Source organism: Equus quagga, chromosome 5 (genome assembly GCF_021613505.1).
Source record: "Equus quagga isolate Etosha38 chromosome 5, UCLA_HA_Equagga_1.0, whole genome shotgun sequence".
Lineage (NCBI taxonomy): Eukaryota > Metazoa > Chordata > Mammalia > Perissodactyla > Equidae > Equus > Equus quagga.
Window position 1 is genome coordinate 20938100 of NC_060271.1, and position 9483 is coordinate 20947582.

Below are 9483 nucleotides of genomic sequence, written 5' to 3' on the forward strand. Positions count from 1 at the left end.
GATAGCAAGTCTGTCCAGCTTCAAAGCCAGAACTCTGAACCTCTGTGCCCTGTCCTCACTACCGGGACACACATCATGTGGTTGGGACAACGGTCAAGGGATAGCTGCACGTGACTGAACGGCCTGCCCTCTGTAGCCAGGAGCTGACAACTACAGGTACTGAAAAGACGAAAGCTAACCAACCCCTCTGAGAACAAAAGAGTTCCAAGATTAATCCACAGTCTGTCTTCACATACTCAATAATTCTGTGCTGTCTTGTTCCTGCTTCAAGTCTTGTGTCCCCAACTAAACTGGAAGCCTCTGGAGGGCAGGACCTGCGTCCTCGTTTTCACCCACATTCTCCAGGGCTGCACAAAGGAAGAATTCAGTACAAACTTTCTGCATGGTTGTCTACACATTGGTTAGGTAGGTGGTGGATGGGTTGTTTGCTTGGACTGTGGTTGGTTGCTTGGATGGCGGGATGGTCAATTAATCCGATGATGACAAGCTGGTTGGATGGTGTCAGAGCATAGAGTGAGGCCAGGGGGCGTTCCCTGAGCTGGAAACTTACCATCTAATCCCAATGGGGGTTCTCTTGGGCTAGAAAAACTCTCCCCGGGAGGGAATATGGAATCCTCAAATGCTTCTCCCTTCCTTTCTTTCTTCGCCCTGCCCAGCCATGCCAGGTCTTGCAAGGAAGAGCAGGGTGGTTCTCTTTCCCCATCACCAGCTCTGCATCATGGCCCAATGCAGACGACCCGGTCACTAGGAGGGCCATTGAGTAGCCCAACATGGTCACCCCTGGGAAGCACCTGGGTGACTGGCTGTCCTTGGTTGAATGCGTGGGCCACTGGGTGGGTCCCTAAGGGCTGGGATGCTGCAGTGTAGAGAACAGAGAGCCCAGTGCTTGGGAGCAGCTCTGCTCATCCTGCCCGGGAAAAAGGTCATGTGCTTCGATATGAGTAATTAATTTTCTCCGAGCCGTGTTGAAAAGGTTAACCTGATTTATGGGATGCAATTGAGTGTAGAATGGGTTGTGTATCTTGTAAAAGACCCGTTCCAGCGTCTGAGTCTATAGACTCGCCCGCAGCTGGGAGCTGGCCCTACCTTTTATGCCTTTATGCAGAATCCACATGAAAATCCTGAAGAGAGCCCTGCTTGGCCAGGAAGTTGCTTCGTGGACTCCAAATCCTAGTGAGAGGTCACTGGAGCATGCAAACAAGGGTCTTTTCTTCTCCTATTACAACGCCCCACTCGGCCGCAGCTGCAGCCTTAATGTTTGTGCAACCCAGGATCCAGGAAGAAAAGCCCAGCACTGGGCTTGAGTTCCGAGTTCGAGGCCAGGCTCCGCCACTGATTCTCTGGCCTTGGTGCTGGACTTCACAATTCCCCCATCTCTAAAATGGGGTGAAGATTCCTCGCCTTCTCTCCTTCCTTCTCGCCATTTACTAGCTGTGTGAGCTGGGGCAAGTTACCTAACCCCTCTGTGCCTCAGTTTCCTCATCTGTAAATGGCAGTAATAATAGTACCCACCTCACAGGGTTGTTATGAGGATTCCTTGAGTTAATATTTATAAGAACTTAGGACAGCGCCTAAGCCTAGTAAATGGTGCGTAGGATTTGTTAAATAAATGAATAGAGATGGGAGCTGAGAGGGGAGATGACCAGGGGCTTAGATGTCAGGATGTTCTCAGGAGGGTGTCAGGCAAGGCCAGGACCTGGCCAGCAAGGTCACCTGAACCTTGGCTCCCAGCTGAGGAGGGCACCAAAGGTTCATACTGGACTATGCTGAACAGAAAGGAAGCAGATGGAGATGGGATGTGTGGCCGAGAGAAGTTTTTCCTTTCTCGTGTCCATCTCTCTTCACCCAATATGTAAGCTCTGCTCCCCAGAGCCAGCCAGGAACCTGCCCATCAAACCCAAAGATGCTAGTCTAGCACCACCTAGTGGAAAGACTGAAGCCAGCATGCAGATGGCTTCTGGGCCCCTCCTTGGGGAGGGAAAAGAAGCAAAGGTGCTTTTAACTTATCCACCCGCTGGGCACCGGGAGGGGGAAAAAAACACTCCACTAGAACCCTCTCTGAGCAACTGCTCCAGCTGAGAACATCTTCACTCGATGCCCCGGTAGTATATGGTGGTATGGTCCTTTACAGATCGGCATAGGTAGGTGTCTGCAGGCATATATTATGTGTGTGCTTCCGTATGTCTATTTAGCTAAGTGGATTAATATGTATGAATAACTCAGACCAATGCCTGGCACATAAAAAGCATTTAATCAATGTTTGTCAACATTATCATTGTGTGTGTACGCGTGCATGCATGCGCATATACACTGTGTCTGAGGGCTCATGTAAATGTGGATGTATGGATTGTTTGCATGCCTATGTCTTTGTTCATGGATGCAAGCATGTGTATATATGTGGACCTAAGAATGTGTGTGTGCTTATGCATGTATATATGTTTGTGGATATAGACATATTTTTATGGCTGTGAGCACAGTGTACATGTAAACGAGGAGGTGTGAATGTTTCTGTGTCTGCATATACGCGTGTCTGTGTATATATGGATGCCTTCAGGTATATCCGTACCTTCGTTGAATGGAGTGCCTGGGTATTCATCTTCTGTGGCTGCGTAGCTGTACCACAAATTACCACAAACTTGGCGGCTGAAAACAACACCCAATTATCTCACCATTTCCTTGGATCAGGAATTCAGGCACAGCCTAGCTGGTCCTCTGCCTAAGGTCTCACAAGGCTGCAACTAAGGTGTTGGCCAGAGCAGTGCTCTCGTCTGAGGCTCAGGACCCCCTTCCAAGCTCATGTGGTTGTTGGGAGAATGTGTTTCCTTGTAATTCACGGCAGCATGCTTGTTCAGGGTCAGCAAGAGAATCTCTCTCTCTCTCTGACCTTTAGAACTTCTTTTAGGGGCTCACCTGATTAGGTCAGCCCCGCCCAGGGTAATCTCCCTTTTGATTAACTCACAGTCAGCCAATTGAAGATCTTAATTTTATCCGAAAAATTCCTTCACTTTTGACATAAAACGTAACCTAATCATGAGAGTGATATGGAGCCAAGATACCCCGGAGCCAGAGTGAGCTGCAGCTAGAAAGTTGCCTATGGCCACGTAAGTTTGTGAAACTCTGCCTGCTCCCACCCCCTCTTGGAATTTTGTGTTATAGGTCAGCACAGCAAAGGCTCTGAGAAGGCCTGCAAGGAGGAAACCTGTCTGCCGTGGTTTAACCAACACTAGGCAATGGATTTGTCCGCAAACCCACTTTTCTCTAAACATGTTCAGCAGAACACACTTTGGGCAACATGGTTTTCAGCTATTCTTTGGCTCCCTGGAAGGCTCATGCAGGCCTTTGGGGTGATGGTAAGGATCAGAGGGGCGCTACTGTGCAGGGATCCTGACCCAGCGTGGAAGGGGCCTTCTGGGAGGAGAAGCAGGGAGCCTCTGGAGACGACTCCAGTGCAGGTGGAGGTGGGTGGTCAGTCCAGAGGCAATGGGGCAGAGGACACGGGGACTCCTGAATCCCACAGACACCCTGGATTCAGAAGACAAGCGGATGCTGGCAAGGAAGGTTTGTCTTCCCAAACCCAGGATGCAAACTGGAGGCCACAGTCTGAGATCATATGACTGGGGAGCACCCTAAAATATATGGTTTAGTGGTCAGGACAAACTTTGTCAAAGCAACGACTTTGATTCTCAGATCCACTGCGTATGAGCTGTGTGACTCTAGGCAAACTGTTTGACCTTCCTGAGCCTCAGTCATTTCATCTTCAAAGGAATGGCGAGTTCACATGTCGTGAGGATTAAAAAGATAATAATAACTTATAGTGTATTCTATGTGCTGGGCGCTGTCCTGAGCATTTATCTGTGCTAACTCATTTAATCCTAGCAACAACTCCAAAAGTTGGTGCTGTGATTGTCCCCATTCTACAGATGAAGAAACTGAGGCACAAAGAGGTTAGGTCATTTGCCCAGGGTCACAAAGCTAGCAAATGGCAATGCTGGGATTCATACTCAGGTGGCCTGGCTCTGGGTATGGCAGGAATGGCATTCAGCAGAGACCCATTTAGGAAATAAGTAAATAATGCCCGCTGTTACTAGCTCCAGGTGTGCAGGTGCTGGAGAATTGGCTTCTCCAGTCTCTTCCTACCAAGAGTCCACGCCCAAATGAACAGCGAAGGTGAGGTGCCTCCTGCCTTGAAGGCTTCAGGCAGAGGACACCTCGGATCCCCATGGGACACAAAGGCAAAGGGAGGGATGCAGCGGCCAAGCTGAGCCATCAGAGGCACTTAGGGTTAATTTGTTGCGTGCAGAGAATAAATCTGGGGGTGGAGCTGTGAGCCGGAGCCGGGGGTGCGGGGGGTCGGGAACGCAGGAACACATCTGTGCATCTCCCTGTCATCTCGAATTTCATATTTACTTCTGTTGATGAGATTTCGTCATGCTCGATTACAATTCATAGACTTGTGTTTCCAGATTTTATGCATCAAAATGCTCTGATTTACAGAGTCACCCTAAGCCTGACACTGGCCCCCCCAAGGTGCCGCTTCTGAGCGTGAGCACTGAGGCTTGTCCTGGGGTCACCCAGAGGCCTTGTTTCTGGGTACAGTGGCCTCTGAAGAGCCTCAGGAGGGATGCGGCGGGGTCGGGGAGAGTGCCAAACACCCATGTCTGGGCCGTGCGTGGGGGCAGAGGAGCAACCGGGCTATGGTGGCAGCCACCTGGCAGCCATGGATGGGCCCACAGAGACCCCATACCTCGCTTTCTCCCCTTCCTCCTGACCCACCTTCAAACCCCTCCCATCCAGCTCTGAGACTCTCTCTCCCTTGCTGGCTTTGACGAAGCAAATGTTGTTTCTAACCAATGCAATATGGCACAGGATATCACTTCCGTAATTACATAAGATGATTAAAAACAAGCCACAGGTCCTGCCCACGCCCAAGGGGAGGAGTTTATGCAAGGCCGTTAACCAAAAGGCTAGGATTATGGGAACCACCTCAGTGAGGATCTGCCACACAATCCTCATGGCAACCTGTGACCTCATGGCAACCTTTCCCATTTTACAGGAAAGGAGATTGAGTCTTATCAACATTAAGGACATTGTCTAAGGTCACCCAAGTATAAAAGCAGGAGACAGGTCTAGGACTTGACACCTGGTTGGTTTGTGTCCACAACCTCGGCTCCCCCACAGGACGATACTGTGAAGGAGAAACCACACGTAAGCCCAAATGACCTCCTTGGCAGGAGTCTGTGGCTTTCACATAGGGACTGTGCAGCACCCTCAGCCTTCTCGAGGACACTGAGTCTGCTCGGGCAGCAAAAGTGCCACGCAGGTCCTTGGTAATTGATCTGACCTGGATGCCAAACTTCTCCAGAGGAGCAAAGAGTGCAAAGGGGACTAGAAAAGTCCGGAGCACCAGGGTAAGGGCTATAGCGGAGGCCATGCCCAATATATGGCAAGTCCCCAAGCCCAGGGGACATTTTCACCCCATTCTCAGGCTGGCATATTGACCATGGCTTCAAGGATGGGCTCCTGTTAATTTTGCTGACTTGGGGCTCTTCTTGACAGCTTTTCCTAGTAACAAGATTACAAGTCTGTCCCTTGACTCCTGCCTGGTGTCTGCATTCTGGATCTCATAGCAGACCCCTTTTCCTCCCCTCGATAGTTGGAGGACATTTATGAAGGAAGGTTGCCTTGAAGGATAGAGGATAAGTCACCTCTACTGGGCACCTATTTTGTGCCTTGACACACATTAGCTTATTTAATCCTCTCAACAACCTTTCAAGGTAGATATCATTATTTCCAGTCTATGTAGAAGAAAACTGAATCTCGAAGTAAGTAACTTGCCCAGGGTCTTATAGCTAATCAGGCCTCATACCCAGGGCGGTCTGGTTACCCAACCAGTGCTCATTCTACTCTGCCAGTCACCTCTCTTTGGGGCTCCGCTCATCGCCCTCTTGCTCTCTGCATCCAGGTTCAGGGCTCTTGTTCTTTCTGACTTATTTAGGGCGGGTTTGATGCTTTTCTAATCTGTGGGACCCCTCCCCCATACCCACCCTCCCATGCACTCATCCATCACTGTGGGGGAACTTGAGTTTGTCCTCATGGTGTAGGAGTCCTTCATATACTCTACTTTAAGCCAACCAACACACAGTTTGTACCCAAGCCATGGGTCCCTATCTTTCATCATTGGTCTCTGTCCATGGTGCTAATCTGTATTTCTCCAATTCTCAAAGCCCAACCAGAACGTCTTCTTGACCCTTGGATATAGTGCAGAAGTCTGGCTTCCAGCCTCCTACACAATTGGCTTTTGGAATCCCTGCTTATCTTCCCATCACCTGCCTGTCTCTCTGCCTGGGTTCCTGATTCCAGCGGAGTTGTCCATTTCTCTGTCATCCAAGCTTTGCCTTCACAGACTTTCATGCCCCAAGGCAGGCCATAGCACCACGTGGCGCTGAATTTGTTGCCCTCCGCCTAACTGTAGCCACTGGCACCTTATCACGTCTGCTCCCACTATGGACAGCTCATTTGGTTTAAATTGGCTCTGCTTTGGCAATCACCTGCAGACCTCATCTCCTGCTTCAGCTCCCCTCCCTTATCTCCTCAACCCCATTCTTATGGGTCTTGTCCAGTCCTGTGTCCACACCCTCACTTCTGATTACTTTTTCAAAAGTTGTCACCATCCTTCACTGCACTATCCATCACCATTATCACAGCATAATTACTATCACACCTCTCACATTACCACCACTGCTGCCATCACCTTAACCATCACCAACAACAAAATCATCACTTTCATCACAACCCCCCAAAACCATCAACACCATTGCCTCTAACTCCACCATAACCATCATCACCTCCCTTTCCTCATATCACCTCTAACAACAGCACAATCCCAGCACCACAATTCACCTCCTCATCATCATCACTCTTGCCATATCCATCACTACCACCACCACACCACCATCACTGTCACTTACCAAAGCCTTTATTAAGCATTTAATCGGGGCCCAGATATCTTAATTGGGAATTGAACTAAGTTAGAAAGACAGAGGTCTCAATCTCAGACACTCCATGGGCTGATGTTAAATTTCTCGCTGACACAAGACTAGTTTGCCCACACCTGTGCTGTCCTCACCTCCAACCTCAACACTTTCCCACAGTTCCCTAGGCTTCCTCTATGTCCTCAAGCTAAGAAAATGCCTGTCCTTTCTGATGCCACAGCCACCGTTTGCCCCTGTGCCTTTCTGGGAGGCAATTGCTCAAACACCAACCTCCCTCCCTCCCCACTTCTCTCCTATGTGAGTTGGAGGATATCTAGCCCAGGCCCTCCTGATCCCGGCTGTTACTACCACTTCCAGTCTTTCCAGGAGCCCAGGGAAAGCTGTGCCTCTGCCACCCCCACCCTGGGCAGCTGAGAGTCTGGCATTGATTACCAGCCCCATAATTACCCCGCAGGCACTGGCAGGGATTTCAAGGCTGATTGACTTCAAATGAGAAATCCATGGGGATTCTGGGCGGGTGGGGGACCCTTTGCTGGGGGGAGGGGCAGGGAGGAAGCCGCCCTCACCTGCACGGACCTCTGGATCCAGAACCACAGCTTTCACAAGGGAGCATGTCCCTGCTGGGTCATTACCTGGAGGCCTCACCTGGAGGCTGTGAGATCTCGCCAAGCCAGGCCCCCTGCCCTCAGGCACATCAGCCCTCAGAGAGGAGGCATCCTGAGGGAACCTGGACAGGCTTAAGGAAGAGCAGGCATGCTGGAGACACCTCTCCGGAGTAGACAATTGAGGTCTCTCCTCACTGGGTGCACAGGAGAAAGCTGGAGGGTCTGGAGGAAGGTTTGGAGGGGTAGGTGGCAGTTCAGTCAGGCCACTCCGGGCACTAGAAGAAACTGTTCCTGGGCCCAAGGGAATTCAGAGGTAAGGCCCACTGGGAAGTGCCTTCTGAAATGAGACACACAAATATCCATCCTCTGATCCCACACGTATTTCCAAGCTCAAGAATTTCCCCCAGGCACCTGGACGCACACATTCGTGCCTGTGAACACACTCTCACCCACGTCCTACATGCAGGCCCTCACAAGCTCAGAGGCAGAAATAAGCACAAAAAAGAAGAAGGCCATCACACGTGCATCTAGTCACACACACACACATACACATCTTCCCCCATCCTAACACACACCCACTAACATACTCCACACCGTCACAAACTCACATACATGCTCACACATCTTCAAACACATTCTCGCATACTCAGAAGCCAAATACCCAGAGAAAGAGAGAGACGTCAGCTACACCCTCATTTGCTCCTTGAGAAATTGCGGAAAGAGGCGAGCCACTTATTCTTTTCCCCCGCTCCCCCCTCGCAGAGGGGTTTTCATTTAAAAGTTGCCTGAGCCCCAGCTTTGAGATTACAGTCTAGACTATATAGGTTTCCGAAAGATAAGGCTGAGAAATTGATTTCAATTACCAAAATGGAGAGGCTGCGCTTCTCAGCCTCCCGAGCATTAACCCTGGAGATCCGGGAGCTGGCGAAGAGGAATCCTGCACACAGGCACACGTGGAACCCACGACGTGCACTCGGAGCTCACACGCGCCCGCTCCCACGCAAAATCTCACTGGCACTCAGCTTGGGCAAAGGGCCCAGGCCTTCGAGTCAGGAGGCCTGGGTTCTAGCCTCAGCTCTGCCAATAGCTTGCTGTGTGATCTTGGAGACCTGCCTTTCTCCTCTCTAGGCGTCTCTTCTTGGACCACATTCCTGCTCCCGAGGGCTCATGAGGCCTGAGCTGGCTCCAGGCTGAGCAGCCGTCTCTGCAGAGAGTGTCAGCTCCCCAGGAGACCTAAGCAGACACTCAGATGCCTTAGGACTCAGTCTCGTCTCCACTCTGCCCCATGGCTAGTGTGCATGTTCCTGCATGCTGAAGCTAACAGGGCCTGTTTTAATCAGAATGAGCATTGTTAGCTGCTACAAGAGGCAGGCTTTGAAATCTCACTGGCTGGACGGATCTTTTCTTAGGCACACAAAGTCCTATGTGGGTGTATTAGTTTTCTATGACTGCCATAGCAAATGACCACAAAATCAGCAGCTTTTTAAAAATACCACTGGTATTTTCATAATAGGTGAAATGTCTGAGCTGGGATTTGGCTGGGTCCTCTACTTAGGGTAGCACAAGTCCGAAATCAAGCTGTTGGCCCTCAGGGCTGTTTATCAGAAGGCTCTGAGAAGAATTGCTCCCAAGCTCATTCAGGTTGTTGGCAGATTATAGGACTGAGGTCCCCATTTCCTTGCTGGTTGTTGGCCAGGAGTCAGTGTCAGCTTTCAGAGGCTTCCCGCATTCCCACACTCTCACATTCATGGCCTCTTCCATCTTCAGAGCCAGCAATGGCTCATCAAGTCCTTCTCAAACTACAAATCTCTCTGACTTCTCCTCCCCACATCTCTCTGCCTTCCTCTTCTGCTTTTAAGGACTCACGTGATTACATCGGCTTTCCC